The sequence below is a fragment of the Rousettus aegyptiacus genome, unplaced genomic scaffold, assembly GCF_014176215.1.
Source record: "Rousettus aegyptiacus isolate mRouAeg1 unplaced genomic scaffold, mRouAeg1.p scaffold_m13_p_11, whole genome shotgun sequence".
Lineage (NCBI taxonomy): Eukaryota > Metazoa > Chordata > Mammalia > Chiroptera > Pteropodidae > Rousettus > Rousettus aegyptiacus.
Window position 1 is genome coordinate 80,050,624 of NW_023416286.1, and position 18,709 is coordinate 80,069,332.

Here is an 18,709-nt window from a genome sequence, read left to right on the forward strand (position 1 = left end):
TGCAAAAAAAAAAAAATGCAGATAGTTACAATGAATTTGCTCTTCTGTGTGCCATATACATAACAGCAGGATTATTATGAGGCTGAAATGAGGTAATAGCAGAGAAAGTACTTTTAAAATTTGCAAGTGCTATAAAAATGTAAGCTGACTGTATTTATTGTTATTAATTATTAAATTTCCATAATATAATGATTTTCAGACAGTGGTTTCTGGCGCAATAACAAACTGAATTAGATTTGGAAAAGTTGCATTGTTAGTGAAGAAATTGATTCAAAACTGTATCACAAAAAAGATAACTCTCACATACTTTTTTAGGAGTTTAATGTTTATATATTTTTTAGTTTTATACTACTATGAGCTTTCCAGTTTTAGTTTGATACTAAATAGATGTCAACACTTTGTGCACAATTCGAACTAAGATGCTGTCAGAAAAGCAGAAAAGAACTTTTACATAACATATCTACACACATGGTCTCTATTTATTAGTAAAAACTGAGGAAGACTGGTGGGACAGATCAATGTACATAAATGAGAGATGGAGCACATGATGCTTTAAATAGCTGAATTATTACAGAGATAAAATCAGTGAAGTGGAAAAATATGGGGTGAAGGCAGTGAGCCTCAGGCATTGCGACAGGAAAAATAAGGTGAAATGTAAGGTATCTAAAGTAAGTATACGAATAGTTGTAAAAGAAGGCAGACCATAACGAATGTCTTAAAAGAGGAAAATATTAAGAGGATAGTACATGTAGATGCAAGTCTAGAAAAGCCTTCATATAAATAAGGCGGCCTTTGAAAAAGAGTCCTGGAATTTTGATAACACATAGAGAAGTACAGATCAAGGAGATCCGACTTTGGATGGTGAACACAATGTTATGTACAGAAGATGTATTATAGAATTGTACACTTGAAACCTTTATAATTTTATGAACCAATATCACTACAATAAATCTAATTTTAAAAAAGAAAAGAAGTTCATTTAAGGAGAAAGAAAAAGATAGGCAAATTTTCCCAGGCAGAAAAGAGCAAGACTTAATTCCACAACATATTCTCTGCATTCGAATTAAATAATTTTGAACTTTATCCTCTAGAAACTACAATATAGATAAAATGAGCTGGAAAAAGTCAAGGTCTCTTAAAGAGAATAATCTTAAAGCATAGAATGAAAGGTATAAAATGGCAACAGTGGAGAGATCTTTGCAATCTCATTTCACAATTAGGTTTTGAAATGGATGGTGTCAGTATACACGAATGAGAATTAAGTGACTTTATTTGGGTTTGTATATTTATTAGTTAATCCAAAACATATTTGTTGTACAAATACTTGCTACTAAGGTTCTAGAAGCCAATAGAATACATAGTTATGGATATCCTATAGGTAACTAACTGTACATTCACATATTGAACTTGAAAAGGATGTCGAAACTAGGTATATTGAATTGGTAAAAATCTGCACAGCATGATGGTTGAGCTTAGAGTAGATACAAAGTCTAAGAACATGTAAAGACATAATGAAGGAAAGGAGCCCCAGGAAATAGATGGAGTTTTGTACGATCTGTGATGAAAAAAAGTGACTATGACACAAGTTGAAACAGAGTTGTAAGTGAAACAAACTGGAAAAAAAAAATACTGAAGAAATAGACATTGATGAAGCAGAATTTTAAAAAATAGTATTTAACATTTTCAAATTCTGGAAAATGGCAAATCACTATCTCAAAAAGCTCTGAGGGTAACACACAGATGTTATTATCTATCCCTTTCCTAGTATTTCTGAGTTAAATCAATCGCATGCTTCAGTTTGGCCATATAAACAAAGCCCAGCTTATTGGAGCTTGTGATAGCCTCAGAAGAATAACTCATACTTATCCCACAGTAACCCTATATCTCATAGATCACCTGTGGTTTACTTCGAGTTGCCCAAACTATATCCGATCCTACTTTATGTGGGAAATCTACATGTCTTTCTTGGGGCAAAATTAGGACCCGGGCCTTTTGTTTTGAATAGTCTTTTAAAAAAGTTTTATTTCTCTATATTCATTCTCCTTGTATTTCAATTTAAAAGTTATTATTAAAGTGTTAACAATCTGTATTTCTAAGAAGTTTAGTATTTCTAAACTGAGTGATGCCCATTTTGCTAGTCCTGTACTCTGCCTGGCAATGCCGCCTCTGAAGAAAAGAACAAAGCCTCTGTTCAAATCTTGAGTGTGCCACTTTTAACAAATTACTCAACTCACGAATTACTCATTTATTATCAAATGAAAATAGCGTAAAGTAAGAAATGGTTACACTTTCTACCTTGCACCCTTATTCACAAGACATAGTATATAGGATCAATGTATCTTTTCTAGAGGATAAATAATATTTATTTTGTCACATGATTTTTGCAGCATATGGAAAAATAGGAATTGATTTCTTTTAATTGAAAATATTATATTGAGCCTATGTCAGATGACCTCTCCAAATATCTTGAAATACTTGAATTGATGCTATTCCCTTAGCTAATAAAAAAGCCAGTCATCTCATAGTTATTTAATATTGACTGTTGATTTAGAAAACCATACTGATTTTCCTAGAAATAAATATGAGTTGAATTTTAAAAATAAATAAAATACATTTCTATTAATAAACAAAGTGTACTTGAAGCTCCTATAATTAGTGTTATCAAAACTAATCTTTTTTTTTTCCTTAGATTAGGAATGCAACCAATTACTTTCTTTACATATATACATAATCTATGATATGATTTTAAATTACTATATTGACATAAGATAGAAATTATATGTGACAAAGTATGAGAAGAATCCTTTTCCCTTTGTATTTCTTTTTAATAAGGATAATGCTTTTTAAAGCCAGATATAAAATAAAATACCTACTCTATAAACAAAGCATTTCGTAGACAAAGTTTATAACTCAATTCCTGCTTTAAATTTGTATAAAGAAGTTCTAAACTTCAAACATCAAGATTTTTTATTGCAATAAACAATTTAATTATAATTGTTTCCTAAAGATGTTGATCAAGACAAATGTAGAAACAAAAGAATGTATATCACCAGGTAACACTTTCTGCTGACTCACTGTGAAAATTTTAGGTGAATAATTTGTAGTATTGTATTTTATTTCTTCATGACGATTCATCAAAACCTACTTTGAAAAGAAGTGGCAATGTATAGTGACAATGATGACCATAATCATGGTAATAGTTCTTGTACGGTTAGTAATATAAATACTTAAGTGATATCTATGTTGGTTGTATTTTAACTAATTTACAAATGAGAAAGTAAGAGTTGAGAAAGTTAAATTATTTGTCAACTATTACAACCATTTAGATGCAACCATTTCTTCCAACTTTAAGCTTAAAACTATGTCTATTTTGGATTCAGGTTGCCATAAAAGCTTTTAAAGTCTGGTTTCCCATCATGATTATTAAAGAGTCACTATGATTTCCTTCTAAAGAATCGTAATTTTCATGCCACTGCTCTACTTGTCATCTTGCTATGTATATATCTTTTTTCCTCTATTTGGAAAATAAGAACAAAACCAATACGTAGACTTCTGCGAGACTAATGCAGTAATAATTTCGTGTACTGGGAGCTAAAGATCGCTTAATTTACCAGGTCAATAACTATTTGGCTGCTGCTGGAGACTGTTCTGTTGCTTCTCATATTTGTATGTCTGCTTCTCAGATTGACTTACAATAGTTAAGAACTTACCAAGGGATTTTATAATTTGCTCAAAAAATTTCAGGTGTTTATTCATATATTGATAAGATTATACCAATAGATAGGTTAAATCAATGAAATGACCAATTATACAGAATAATTAAGGAGCATGATTGTAATTAAAAAACAAGACACTTAACTGACTATGCTGCAAAAGTCAAGTGAAAGACTAGAGTAACCTGTCATTTATTTTCTTGGACTGTGTGGTAACTCTAAACATTTCCCAGCTATGACTAAATCTAAGACTTTTTTACAGTTTTATAGTATGTTGGAGACATTGTACTAGTCATTATAAAAATATACTAGAAATACGAGAAATAGTCCCTCCCTCTAAAACCTTTTGATCCATTTAGGGACAATCTGTTTAAGGCAAAGAATATTAAAAAAAGAAACAGTAATACATCAAGAGTTCCTAGATTTAAAATAGGTGAACCTCATTCCTTTAGGGAAACTTGAAATAGAAAAGGGGCTTAAATTTGAAAGACAGATAAAATTTGAATACAAGTGAGGAGGGGAGAAGATGATTCGTTTTGCTCTGTAGCACTGGGCAAAATGTAGTTCAGCATAAAGATGAAGCCTGTAGTCTCGGTGTGCATAACCTCAGACTTGACACCCGTGATCTCTTTCCTGGCTGTTCACTATACCACAAATTCTTTTTTTCTTCTCAGCCTGTTTCCTCTTCTGTAAAATCAGGATGATGATAACACCTCTCTTGTTTGGTTGATTTGAGGAAAATCTAAGTGAAGTACTTAGACACAGTGTCTGCCGACACAGAGACTTTCAGTGTTAATGTTGAGATATGGCCTAAGAATGCATTCATTGGACTGGGGCAGGGGCTTCATGGAAGTAGCAAGATTAGATATCATAATACCTATGATTTTGTGCAGGGGTGGGAAATGGAGAACATTTGGAAACTTCTCTCCATTTTGCCTGTTTGTTTCTTAATCCAACATGATATTGGATGATTCATTACATTGAAGGAAACAACTAAGGCTGATGACAAGTATGACATGTCAGTTAAACCATGTAAATTGATAGTATGTCTTGACTAAACTGGTATTAGGCACATAAACTGTGAGTATCTGCTGAGAACAAGAGAAAATCCAGAAAAAGACAAATGGGAAGTATCTTTGATACTTGCCATAATCATTGAAGCTCCCTTGATTGTGGCTTTACAAGCCACCTACCTTCTGTGTCATAACAGGTTGTAACATTGTATTTAAGTGACAACTGCCACTGCAGGTAGATTTAACAAGGCGGTAGTCCCTAGAGGCATTGTAAAGTGTTCCCAGCAAACCCCTGCCATTTGTTTCTAACTACTCTGTGGACTAATAAAAGCCAGAGCCAACAAGAAATAGGGCTGCAATTCCGTTCACTCTGCAGCTGCTCATGCAAGACCATGGTTTTCCCTGCACCTGAGATGTTTGCCCATAGAGAGTTATTTTTCAAGCTGCCTGTGGAAACTGAAAAGATCCTAATGCCACCAATATCTGTCAAAGCTTTAACTCTGATATAGCTTTAAAAGTAATTAGATAAAGAAAATTAATTCCAGTTGGGAACACATAAAACATTTCATTTGGAAACTGACATGAATAAAATTATAACTATGGTAAATATAAAATATGACAATCTAAAATTACAATGCCTTATGACTTTAATATTTCCATACAAATTAACGGTTGTTAACACTCAGTAAAGTACGCAGTAGCCAGGAGACCAACACAAAAATCAAAAAAGAGGATGCTCTTTTTGTGAAAAACCGCTGGGCAGACCCAAACTCTGAGACTGATCTGGAAACAGAAAAAGATTCTGCAAAAAGCAGCCGAAGTAGTATATCAGAAGTGCTCAATTAGGCATTTCTCTCTCTCTTTTCCTCTTTTTTTTTCTCTAGATAAAAAAGATGATAGATGGATGATAGATAGGTAGTTGGATAGATAGATTGATAGATAAACTAGTATGAAATAAAGATAGATGAGACAGTCTCAACAGAACAATATTGTCCCAAGGGTGAAAATTTATCATGGAGGATAAAAAAAAAAAATCTTAGATGTCATAATCGCTATGGATAGTACACAAACAGCTGTACAGTATACATGTGGTTTTCAGATTTCACAGGACAGGGGAGATTAGGAAAAGAAAAAAGTCTAAAAAGACTGAACAATGGTAAGCAATAGGAAAAAAGACTGAGCCATATTGATATAGAGTCATAGATAACTTTTAGCATTCTAATTATAAGGATACAGGGGTAACAAGACAGCACCATCATGGGGGAAAAAAAAACCCAAAGTAAACAAAACAAAACCTCAAAACTGTTATGTGTATATATTTGTACGAGTATGTACAATATCTGATAAACATATCTTTAAATACAACTCAACTCCACAGATATTTATGAAGTGCCTATTATGTGCCAGGCATCACACTTCCTCTGATAGAGCAGTATGTATGCTCTTATGAGGAATATAAGCTAAATGAAAACAGATATCAGACTATTGCTAGCAAGAAGGTGTAGGAAGAAAGGAAGAAGTACAGTGTTTTAAGAGCACACAGCAGACAAACTCTTGGATGGTGACTTTTAATGAGAGACTTGGGTCAAAAAAAAAAAAAAAAAAGGAAGACAGCAAGGCAATGCTCATGCAAGAGAGTGTTACAAGCAAAGATGCTACTGTGTTCAAAAGGCCAGAAATCAGAGGCAATGTGACGTAGTCAGTAAAGGAATGAGATCAAGAAAGCTGAGATTTAGAGACAAAGAAGAGGCCAGTGGAAAGTGATAAAACCGAAGAAGTAACTCAGCAGTAGGGGGAGGCCACATAAGTTTTGTTACGCATTTTGGAATATATCTCTAAAGAAAAAGCAAAGCATTGTGCAATTTTCAGGAATGTAAGTCATCTGATCAGGGTTGTGTGACTGCAAGAGTGGATTAAGTTAAATTTCCAATGTAAATAAATGTCTAACAGCATATTTCCTTCAACATACTGATGGAACAATCTAAGGCTCTTGTTTAAAATGAAAACTTCAAAAGCTGGAATCCTTTCTGGTCATATGATATCTGGGCACTGGAGAAAAGGAAAGAAAGAATTTAGTGGTTAATTTCATCAAATATACAAATAATGTACTTGTAGGGGGTAAACCCATTGTGACAAGTCTTTTCCCGAGCATATGGAATTAAGTCTGAATTAAGATGCCTGTGATATTTGCCTTATATGTCTGCAGTTAATTCAGCAGGCAATGTTGATGGAATGCCTAGACGTAGAATTTGAATAAAAGGAGGAGTATAATTGAGCTGGTTTTCCAGGACCTCTATGATTTCTATTTGGAACAACCTATGGAGTAGTAGGGTCAGAATACCTGTGGTCATGAGAGCTAAAATCCCTCTGTGAGTAGGAATTGAGATATCTTTTTGAACACTTGTGTTTTTTTAAAGTAAATTTTAGGAGAAGTAAAACAAAGTAATAATAACCCATTTCATTAACAGGGATACAATCCATTAAATAATTCCATCATCATATCTACACTTTTTATTTGTTCACAAATTAAGTGAATGTAAAACAAAATTTAACTTAAAATAGTTTCTGTAATAGCAGGTGACAAATTGTGGGAATTTAATAACCAGAGCTTTTCTAAGACATAAATATTTCACGTGCGAATATAAAAATGCACTGCATTGTCTGTATCAATGCATAGTTATTATGCACACATGATTCATATTTATTTTTGGCACATTAATTTTACTGCTATTTTCTCCTTGTTTGAATTATATTTGGCTGCAAAAGTATTTATAAAACATTACATTTAAATTTATCATATTTTCCTTGAATTAGGCAGCATGTTGTTTTGTGTTTGAGGGAGTTTATATTGGTACGGTGTGTTGTGTACTAGTTCCCAATAGTAGTACCTTCGGTTTAATTTAGTAAGCTATAGAACCTCTGAGATGTCATTAACCAAAACAAGAAATTGTAAAAAACAATGAAATTTTATTTCATGGCAGTAACCCATTAATGAAAGTAAAACCTGAAAAAACTGTAAACTTGTCCAAAAACACTTTGTAGAATAGCAGACTCCTAGAAAACAAAGAATCTTACTGAGCAAATGGATATAAGAATTGTCTTTAAAATAAAAATACTAAAAACATATGTAAAAAATACTAACCTAAATAAAACTACCCAGGTTATCTAGAATAAACTGTGCATTAAATATAATGAACTACAAAAATAGTTGATTGATTGATTTGCCATATTCTAAACTGCCAAGATTCCATTAATCTCTGCCTCTTATCAATGAAAAGAACCTTTCTAAATTACCTGTAAATAGGATGGTCATTAATTACAAAGTGAGGAAATACCGAATCAGCATCAAAATATATGTGTATCATTTCTGTTGCTCTTAGAATTGGATCAGTTTTACAGAAATCCAGGATGGTGCGATATGAAACTAAAAAGCTTGATGACCACACACACGCTCCATCCATGCTGATGTCAGCTTTCAAAGTGCTTCGGACATGGTTGATCCTCTGTAAATATTTGTCAAAATAATCAGGAGATGAAATTGGTAATCTAAACTCTTAAACACATCTGCTGATTCCTACCAAAGAAATAACTAGAAAGAAATACATGAAAAGCTCAATAATTAGAATTCTTTAGTAGTTATAGTATTGAAGAAGATGTAAAAAAGTAATTTACTATGATGGTTTATCCCATGAATCATCAGCCTTTATTTAAATAGAATTTTCAAAAGATCATCTAATTAAAAATGCGTTCAAGACCTTGCCATGTATCAGGTAAGGTAATTTTCAAAAGCATTTGCATATAAAAATTATAGAAACTGTTCTTTTCAGCATTAGAAATCTATTCATATTATATTTCTGAAAGCAATTATGTCTTTATATTCTTAGATAACATTTAAATAATCTATTGAGGATTTTTCTTTTTAAATTAAATCACTATAACACGAACATTGCTATATTCGTACAAAAAAAATGAAGGTTTCAGATGCATTGATTCCAATTTAAAGCTGTTCTTTATTTTTCAGAGTAATACAATAATAATTTGGAACAACAACAAAAAAATTAAATACACATGAGAAGGTTGTGTTAAATTAGGAGGAGGTTGTAATCTTTAGCCTAAAAGCTTCAAAAGCCCGTGATCGGATCCTGTGCTTTCACTTGTGTGTGCTCATGCCTGTGAACGCGTGTGTTATTACAATGTGTGAAGTGCGACTGGGTTCAACTTTTCAAGGTTTTGATTCCACTGAGCTGACATTATAATAATGTTGGTGTTTGTATTATGGCACAACGAACATTATTTTATAAATTTCTATAATTGAAAGGGAATTATTAAAAGGCCATACTAATTCTTTGATGGTAAAATTGCTTTTCAGAATATGAATTATGTGTACAAAATGGTTAAGAATTTAAATGCATTTAAATGATTTGAGAAAATACTGGAAGAGGACAATTATCTTAATTTAAAGCTTCGTTTGAACATAAATATATTTATACAATGTAATCATTCATCCAAAGTGATCATAATGAATAGGTTAAATATCTAAATAGATACCTTAAAATATTTATTTTATCTTGGAACATATAATATGTAGGCCACTGGCCTTCTCTGAGTGTTAACTGGAGCTCTGCTCTTTTTTCTTACAAAAACACCCAAAACAGTGCATTAACTGTGAATTCTAGATTTTGTTTTTAGGAATCTTAGTAGAGAACCCTTGGAAATTTTTTGACTGTTTCTCTCTCTCTCTCTCTCTCTTTTTTTTTTTTTTTTTTTTTTTTGGTATAACTGCTCACATCATTCTCAACTGAATTTTTTTAGCAACTTCATCAAGGTTTTCCTAAGTACTCAACCTCATCTCCATAGAAACACTATTTCTTTATCTCGCACTCACATTTCACTGCAAGTTCATGCTGTTTCATAATAGCCAATTAACTTATATAATTATCAGTAAAGTTATTAATGAAATAAGCAGAACGGGAACAAAAGAACTTAGTATTGCAAGTACTTCATCCCCCCAGTGGAAGTTTATGGGCACAGAAAACAGACTACGGAGTATCTAGTTGGCTCCGAGTCTTCTGACGACTCAGGACGTCAGTCAGGATGGTTTATCAAAAGTACTATCGAGTATTCAACAAATATGAATCAATTGAGAGCAAGTTTGGAAAGATTATTCTACTATACTCAAATTTTGGCCAGGACATTTTTTGATTATTATTCTGACCTCTATGTAAAAACCACAAAAATTCATATAATATGTGATTCCTAGAGAAATCTCTGTCTCTGTGCCTGTCGTTTCCCTCTCTTTCCCGCCCTCTCGCCCTCCCTCCCTTCCTCTCTCTCTCACACACACACTTACAGTGATACTTACGTTTCTGTTTAAATATCATATTCCTAACTAGTCCAAGACCCTCAGCACCTGAGTGGTAAATATAGTTAAATGTTCATATTTTTTGATTACTAATACAATTTTGTATTCTGTTTTCTTCATAAGAAAATCCTTTTTAAATGTTCCTCTCATATAAAGGAATAATCAGCATGGTTGATAATGTGTAGAGCATATGCTTTGTATTGACAAGCCTAGTTTCCCATCTTGGCTTCGCTGATTAATAACTATTTGGCTTTCTATGTGAATAAATTATTGAGTATATGCAATATGCTTCGAACAGTGCCTGGACACAAAAAGTTATATATATTACCTATTACTAAGTTACTCAGTCACTCTGAAACTTGGTTCCTAAATCTTTAAAATAGATATTTAATAAGATAACATATATTAAAGACCTCGGTGACTGTCTTCTGTACTACATAAAAGGTTTTGTGTTCAATTTTGGTTCATGCATTTTAAATTATTACTCAATTTTGAGGAGTTTTCTGGGCTTAGAGTAATGGAGATGAGATACAAATGCTATACTTCCATGTGTTTCTGAAATTTATTTCTTTCATCGAACTTTACACTTTTAAAAGCACGTGATTTACCAATCGACTATGTTTATTACAATTTCAGTGGACTTTAAATATAGACATCTAGCAAAAAATAAAGTAAGGATAAAGGGAACCAAGAGAGAAAGCTAAAGCCAATGTTTGTTAAGTTATATCAGGAATAGATGGAAGAAAATGAGTACCATAGCATATCAACTTTATAAAATAATCAATTGTATACTTTAAAAAATAGAAATAGCTTACAATTATATGATAAATGTTTTCTTTAGAAGATGTTGTTCATAATTGTCTAATTGCAGTTAAAAAAGAAAGTTACTGTTGCTAATGTTTAAAACTGAAATTCTTTTTAAAATAAAAATTCAAATGCAAAGCAAGTATTTTTAAAAGGAAATCAAACTATCACTGAAGCAGAATATTAACTAATATATATTTTTAAAAAGTTTTATAATATTGTATGTGTTCCCTATTTACTTTTATATGTGTTTTATACATTTAAACCAGCTCACTTATTATCCTGGAGCTTAAAGGAATGGAATTCATATTTACATAACTTTAAAAAAATAATAAAAAACATTGTTGACAGTGGCTTTTTATAATTTAACCAAGACACACATTTTCCCTTATTTTAAGGTACGTAAATAAAGTATCACATTGATTAGACAGCATTTTTTAAAATTCTGTTATCTTAAAATTGCTGTCTGGGCATTGTGTTTCTGGTTTTCTAAATTGCTTTATAAAGAAGTTAAGATGACAGTTACCCTGATGGCTGTACACACATTAATGATTTTCTAACCATGGTCAATCCATTAACCTTCAAGACATTTCTGTATCACTATCTACATCTTTTTGAGTTTGATCTAAAAGATGCTTTAGTCCACATACCTACTATGAGTAGTTGGAAAATGAATCAATATTGACATGTAAATAGATGTTCATACTTTAATAGTAAAAGAGAAAACAAATATATAAATTATATTAGAATTGCTAACTGTAGTGCATATTTTACACAAAATTATGCTTCTCTATACACGAGGATTATAGTTTTATGATTCTAACAGTGAGGATATACATAATCTCCCCTCTGAATCATGCATTCCAGTTATAGAACGAGGCCTACCTGTGCACTTTAAAATGCAGAACTGTCTTTCTTAGCTAGGTTTTAGATTTCTAAAGAGATAGATGATATGGACACATCATTAATTTTTTATTTCAGTAATGATGTTATTTTTGAGAGAGAGATGTAATAAATGAAAAGAGCTTTGATGTTTACATTGAAGATATTAGCTTCCACAATAACTTGACACTTGTTCTTTACTAAAATTATAACCTCTCCACAACTTTCCAAATTTTAAGCATATATTTTAAGTCACCTGGGGATTATGGATATTATTATTGTGCAGGTGCATTTGATATTTTCTTTAATATCTTTGCAGTGTTTCAAGCAGTTATTTGGTATGGATTACAAACGATGGATTAAAAATAAGTTTGGTCCAATGGAACAGAATTTGATTATTAATATCATGTAATATGTTTCCATTGGACTGCAATGATTATAATGATAGAAGATGTGTTATTCAGTGAATCATATTAAAATATGAGGCATATGATTTCTCTCTATTTTTTAATGTAACAGTGCTAAGTGACAGGCAAATAATTTATCACTATTTTTAAAAGTAATAGTAAAATTAATAATGCTAAGTTCACTTGGGATGCCAAGCTAACCAGCATGAAATGAAATTCCTAAAACTGTTATTCTTCATACTATAAAGATTGAGATGAAATATATTTAAAAAATAGTACAGAGACTGACAAATGATAGATGACCCTTAATAAAATCTAGAGCTACAAAAATAGCACCTATTTGTGAATTTTAAAATTGTCTAGATGCAGTACTACATTGTTATACAAGGCTAGGGCAGGAGGAATTGAGCAATCTGCCTCTTTGAAATTACTTACCATAATGCTTGCATATAGAATAAAAAAGTAGAGATGACGAATTCAGAATTTATGGAAAGATATCTAAGAAGTTAAACCTCTTCTCCTGTAAACAAGAAAGCTGACACAGAGTGCTTAAATGACTTGCACAAGAACAAGACATTCTTAATGACAGGGCTACAATCAAAAGCCAATTATCTTGGCACTCATTCTTATCATTTTGAAAAAAGAAGAAAGAGTCAAGAAAGGAAATAATATTTGCTAAGTGCCAGTTTGAGATTCTGTACTATGCACTTTAACACTACTTAACCATACCACAACGTAGACATCATTATGACCTCTGAAGTTCATCCATTCCCTTAACATGTGAGTAACTCCAAATACATGGAAGAAAGATATGGTCCTTTATCCAAATCTAAGTCCTAACTGTAGGTCCCAATCTAAAGTGAAAATTTTCGACTACTCTGCTTTACAGAAGATATATTGGCAGCACTCATAACCAGAAACATACAATAATAAACAAAACAATTACCAGCAGAGTTCTCCGAAAAATATATTAAATTTGCAACTTTGAAAGCCAGACATGTTAGTGTTTCTTTTGTTTATTTAAAAATATAATTCAAAATTGCATGAAAGTAATGTTTATGATTTCAATAAAGAGCTCTTGGATAAAAATCAAACCATAGCTAAAAACACAAACAACAGGCTTCTGAAAAGAACACACAGCTCTTTGTCACTTGTGTTTATTAAATTTTATTCTTTAGCTCAGATAATCAAAACTCATAAAAAATCTACAATATGTAAATGTAAGATTTTGTCTTACAGTCTTCAGTTTATTTTTACAAATAAGGAAACAGGCATCAGGAGTTTATATTTCTTATTCCTACAAAATTCCTAATTTTCCAGTAATATTAAACAAACCCCACAATAATTAAGATTGAAATAGGAACCAGAGACAGAAATCACGACAAGGTTAAATTCAAAGATTATCAGGACTGATTTAAAATTAAATATACTGGGAGATGTTATTTAACAGGAGCTCTTTTTATTCCACTGAAGCATCAGTACTGAGGCAAATAATTGATTTAAACTCACGTATCTGCAACTGGAGTGCAGTTTGTTTTTTTTGAAAAATACAAAAGGAAAATAATTACCATTTTGTTCTAATCCTTATTCTTATTTATATCCCTTTGATAACCCCGCTATTTAGTGAAAATTTCCTGTATTCAAACATATAGTATGTAGAAAGAGAACTATAAATGGCAGTGTTTTTGTAGGTTATATAATTTCAGAGTATAGCACAAGCTAATGAAATTGCTTTCCCACAGGGACCATTTAAATTAGTGTTAGACTCTACTACTGGTTTTCCATCTACACTCAATCATTTTTTAAGTCAATAAGGTGTAAAATTGAAATTCATTCTACATACATAAGCATTGTCAATAGAAATTGGCAACTACTAAAAGAAGTTTCTTTTAGTTCATTCTATAGTCAAGCAGAATGTACGTTATTAAAGTTTAAGAAAAATAACTGTGATAATTCCATTGATAATTGTATCAGACAAGATTTATTTGAAGATATTAATTTACTATGGATATAAGTAAAATTTTGTAAGTCACTCACATAACTAGGTCCATAGATTTTGAAAATATATGTATTTCTTATAGTAAACATCTCATTTGATGATGAGAAAATCTGTTGTCTGATATTTGAGGAGGATCCAAAGATTACAAATTGACTCCCTATATTTTTATGTGAAAATTTATTAATATTTAAGTTTACATGCTCTATAATTTAATATAATATCTCCAAATTTTAGACCTTATAATTCTCTAAATATGCCGATGGCAACAGAATGATACCATAAACTCATTTTATAGCAAGAAAATAATACAAGGAAGACAAATCAATTTCAACTATGTAATTATTTAAATAAAATATTAAATGGTATTAAATAATGTAAATTATTTAAACGAATGCCCTGTAACATAATACGTTAACTGAGCCAATATTTAGATCTAGAGTGGATGGTGTTTGCTAGGATTGCTGTAACAAAGCACCAAAACTGGCAGTCATGAACAATGGCATGTGTTGTCTCACTTGTGGAGGCTAGAAGTTAGAAACCGATGTATCTGTCCACAGAATGGGCTTCTTCGGGTAGCCTCCGGTGTCCCTTGGCTTGTACACGGAATGCTCCCTCTGACTTCACATAGTCTTCCCTTTGTGTGTGTCTCAATGTGTGTGTCTGGCACTGTGCCGACATCTCTACTCTTTGTAAGAACAAGTCATATTAGATTAGGGCTCACTGCAATGACCTTGTCTTAACTTTATCTGCAGAGACATTATTGCCAACTAAGATCACATTCACAGGTAGTACAGGTTAGGATTTCAATATTTTGTAGAGACAATTCAACTTGTAATATATGGGTATCGTATACATTCATTATAACATCAAAATTTTCCAGAAATAATGATAGTGATTGATATGTGTAAATATATGGCAATAGCCAACATTAAGTAGAATGTTTTTAGTTTCAGTTAATGTCATATAATTTCTATCTTTTCTTATACATCCCTCCTTCTTCCCACTTAACTCAGTAGCTATGCTCTACTATAAGATATATTTTTAAAATGCCATGCCGCCAAGTTGGTAAAGGTTCAATATTTTACAAGATGCTGCTTTAAATTTTTGGATCCCAACCTATAATTAAGATAGTAACATTCAGATAGCTTCTTATCTCAAATCTCCATTTTCTATTTTAACATACATTTATTGAATACCTACTATGCGTCACACTTTTTGTTAGGAATATCATATTATGAATTATTTAAATAAGATGAACAGATTACTAAAATTTATTTTTTTCAAAGTTCATTTTTTAAAAATCTTTTAATAAATATTGTCTACAGCCATGCCACCCTGAACAAGCCCGATCCCATCCGAACTCAGAAGCTAAGCAGGGTCAGACCTGGTTAGTACTTGGATGGGAGACCACATAGAAGACCAGGTGCTACAGGCATAAAAAATAAAAAAAATAAAGGATGGTAAGCTGACAAGATCCTTGCAATCTATGAGGTCAAGCAAGGGTTGCCTAGCCTAAACAAACAAACAAACAAACAAATACATATTTATTGATACCTCTCGTAATTCAGCATTGTATTCAGTATTAGTAAAATAAGACCAATAAACCCCCCTCACAGAACTCATATTCAATAATGTGACAGGTTTAAAACCAAACACTAAATAAATTATTTCAGAAAGGAATGATTTTAGAAGGAAAATGACCCAGGCTAGTGAAAGAGTGACATTAGGGAGAAGGTTGAAATTGGGGCTGCTTTCAGTGCAGTCAAGGAAGCCTTCCCAGAAGGGGTGCTCTTTGTCTGTTTATGAGAGAAGCTAAATAAAAGGTTTTATTTTATTTTACTTTTTTTAGGTGAAGCAACCCTTGGTTGACTTCACAGATTGCAAGGACCTTGTAAACTTAACAATTCCTTTCTTTTTTTTTTTTTTTTTTTACACTTACACCTACAGCACCTGGTCTTCCTAGGTGATCTCCCATTCAAGTACTAACCAGGCCTAACCCTGCTTAGCTTCTGAGATCAGAGGGGATCAGACTTGTCAGGGTAGCATGAACATAGGCTTAAATAGCAGCTTTTAAATACATAGTATTACCTATGTTCAGTGTTCTCATTTACACATTGGAAGTAAAAAGAAAAAAATAATTGTGAGAGAATTTCTTTCAGTGTGTAATTAAGAAATGACATTTGTAAATTACGCCTAATGGTTAAAAGACCCTCAGTATCTCTATGTTTCATGCAGCTGTGTCAGCTCAAGCAACTACTAGTTAACTCCAAATAAATATCTACTTAGCCCTTTGCTGTCTTCCTGCTTTCTCCTTACTTCCACTATTTTTTATCCTCTGCCATTGTTTAGCTCTGAGATGTTGGAGAATGGCTTGGTCTGCTTGTTAGGAAATATGGCTGTAACACCTCTGAGAACATTGGCTCCATTCCTGTCAACCTGGCACAATTCACACATCTTCAGTTTGCTTCATTATTTATTGTTTTGTAGAACAGTGACAGGATACTTAGCCTTGTAAAAAAAAAAAAAGGAAGGCCATTCCCTGCCCCAAGGACATGCAATTTAAGTTAGAACAGTCAGACATAAAACACAATGGCTGAGAAACTGGTGTATTTTCTGAGTGAAAACAACCTGAATTTCCATTCTTGTTTGCAGAGGTGGCAAATTGACTGTGGGATACTTTTTTTTTTTTTAAAGAGCAAATAAGTACAAACAGATGGAAATGGAGGAATAGACAATGTTTTTTTTTTTTAATTTTAAATTTAGACCAATTACTATCTAAATATCATCCCTGTAGCAAAATGCCATAAACAAAGTCCATAAGGTAGCCTTAGATAAACAATGGTGCATGCAGATACTCCATTTGCTTACTGTAGGACACAAATAGCTGAAATAGATTCAGTGAGATAGAATCATATGCAAAATCAAATGCAAAATGAGATTGAATGAACTAATCATTAACACAAAATATAGATCGAATATGTCTTTAAAGGGTGTGAAAATGCCTTTTTCTATCAAATCGGTGATATGAAAACAGTTGAGGCAAAAATTACTGAAACAAATATGAGGCCATAATACTACTATGAGAGAGTAAACCCTATTAAATACACTAACTTAAAAAAATGTGAGCAAAGAATACAAATTGTTTCTTCATTAAAAATAACCTAACTTATGGGTGGTTAATGCTTAACAAATGTTTTTGTAAAGAAAGGGGGGAAAAGATTCTTCAGAGAAGGAGTGATTTTTATTAATAAGTTGCTTCTAAAACTTGGTCAATGAAAGACAGTGCTCTGAAAAACCTTAAAGGGCTTTCTCCACAACCACTCCACGCTACCATGTACGTTTCACCAAGAAATTAATATCTCACTATGATTTGCTTAATTCAAACACATGACCGACTTATATTGCATGTTTTTAAGAGAATAAATGAAAGTTGAATGACAATAATAATAATAATAAAAAGATGAGTATTTCGAGGCCTAGGACCTTTATCATAGAGAAGTAGTGAGTTGATAAGGGAAAACAGGTAGGGTGAGATAAACGAGGAGAGAGTCAGACAAATTTTAGAAAAAACATACTGTGTTTTGTTGAAGACCAGCAAAAATCATGTATGCCACCATTTTTTTTTTTTTTTTCTGAAGGCCAACAAAAAAAACATTTTGTTTTTAATTATTAAAAAAGGTTGCCAGTGTTTGGGTTTTGTAGCTTTCACCCACCTTTTCAAATTGTTCTAAAAGAAGAGGCAGGGAAAAATAATCACCCTACAGATTGCATATAGGCCTCTAGGAATTATACTATAGAATCTAGAGAGGCAGGGAGACAAATAAGAACCGTAATTCCCAAACTCTTGAAACTCATATCTTTTCGAATCATTTGGTGGATTTTGTTCATTGTGCTTATTCCACTGTAAAATTAGATGTACAAAGAAATACATAATCCTTTAGTTTTGCTGTTGGTTATAAATCTTTAGAACAAGCTAAGGCTACAGTTATTTAAAACTACATATCATGACCATATTTGTGTGATTTTTCCCCTCCAGTATTTAGTAGTTAATATTACATAGACAGATACTAAAGTTCGTTTAGTTGTGAAACAAGATATAGCTGCCTTTTATTGGTAAGATATAATAATAATATAATGCAACACTGTGCATAGTGCTGGATATGTGTTCTGTTTATCAGGAATAAAGTAGTTAGGGGAATAGCACGATAGTCCTTTACGGCAACAAGGACAAATTCAAGCATGCCCATTCATACATGTAGGGAGGCCCAGACTTCCATTATTCGGAAGGATATATACAAGCAAGTAAGTAATACCATATTATAAATCTGAAGTTTTAAACCTATGATCCATGGCTCCACCAGATCCATTGGCCTTGTCGCAGTACTCCAGGGTTCCTGTAAACCCCAAACATGTACGAGTTTGGTGGAGAGATTTCATCGGGTTTCAAAAAGCACTGAGGAAAAATGAAGCAAACAAAGTACAAGATCAGTGTAAATAACCGTTTTGTAAATTTTTATTCTAGTATATTT

General features: G+C 32.1%; 1 protein-coding gene and 2 pseudogenes across 6 annotated transcripts in view; 2 read left to right on the forward strand and 1 right to left on the reverse strand.

Annotated features, from left to right (window-relative positions):
* The window catches only part of PCDH9 (protocadherin 9), an 808,726-nt gene that overhangs the window by 480,753 nt on the left and 309,264 nt on the right, over positions 1–18,709 (forward strand). The window lies entirely within an intron of this gene.
* On the forward strand, positions 15,498–15,615 carry LOC118609615 (annotated as a pseudogene).
* Positions 16,119–16,236, reverse strand: LOC118609645 (annotated as a pseudogene).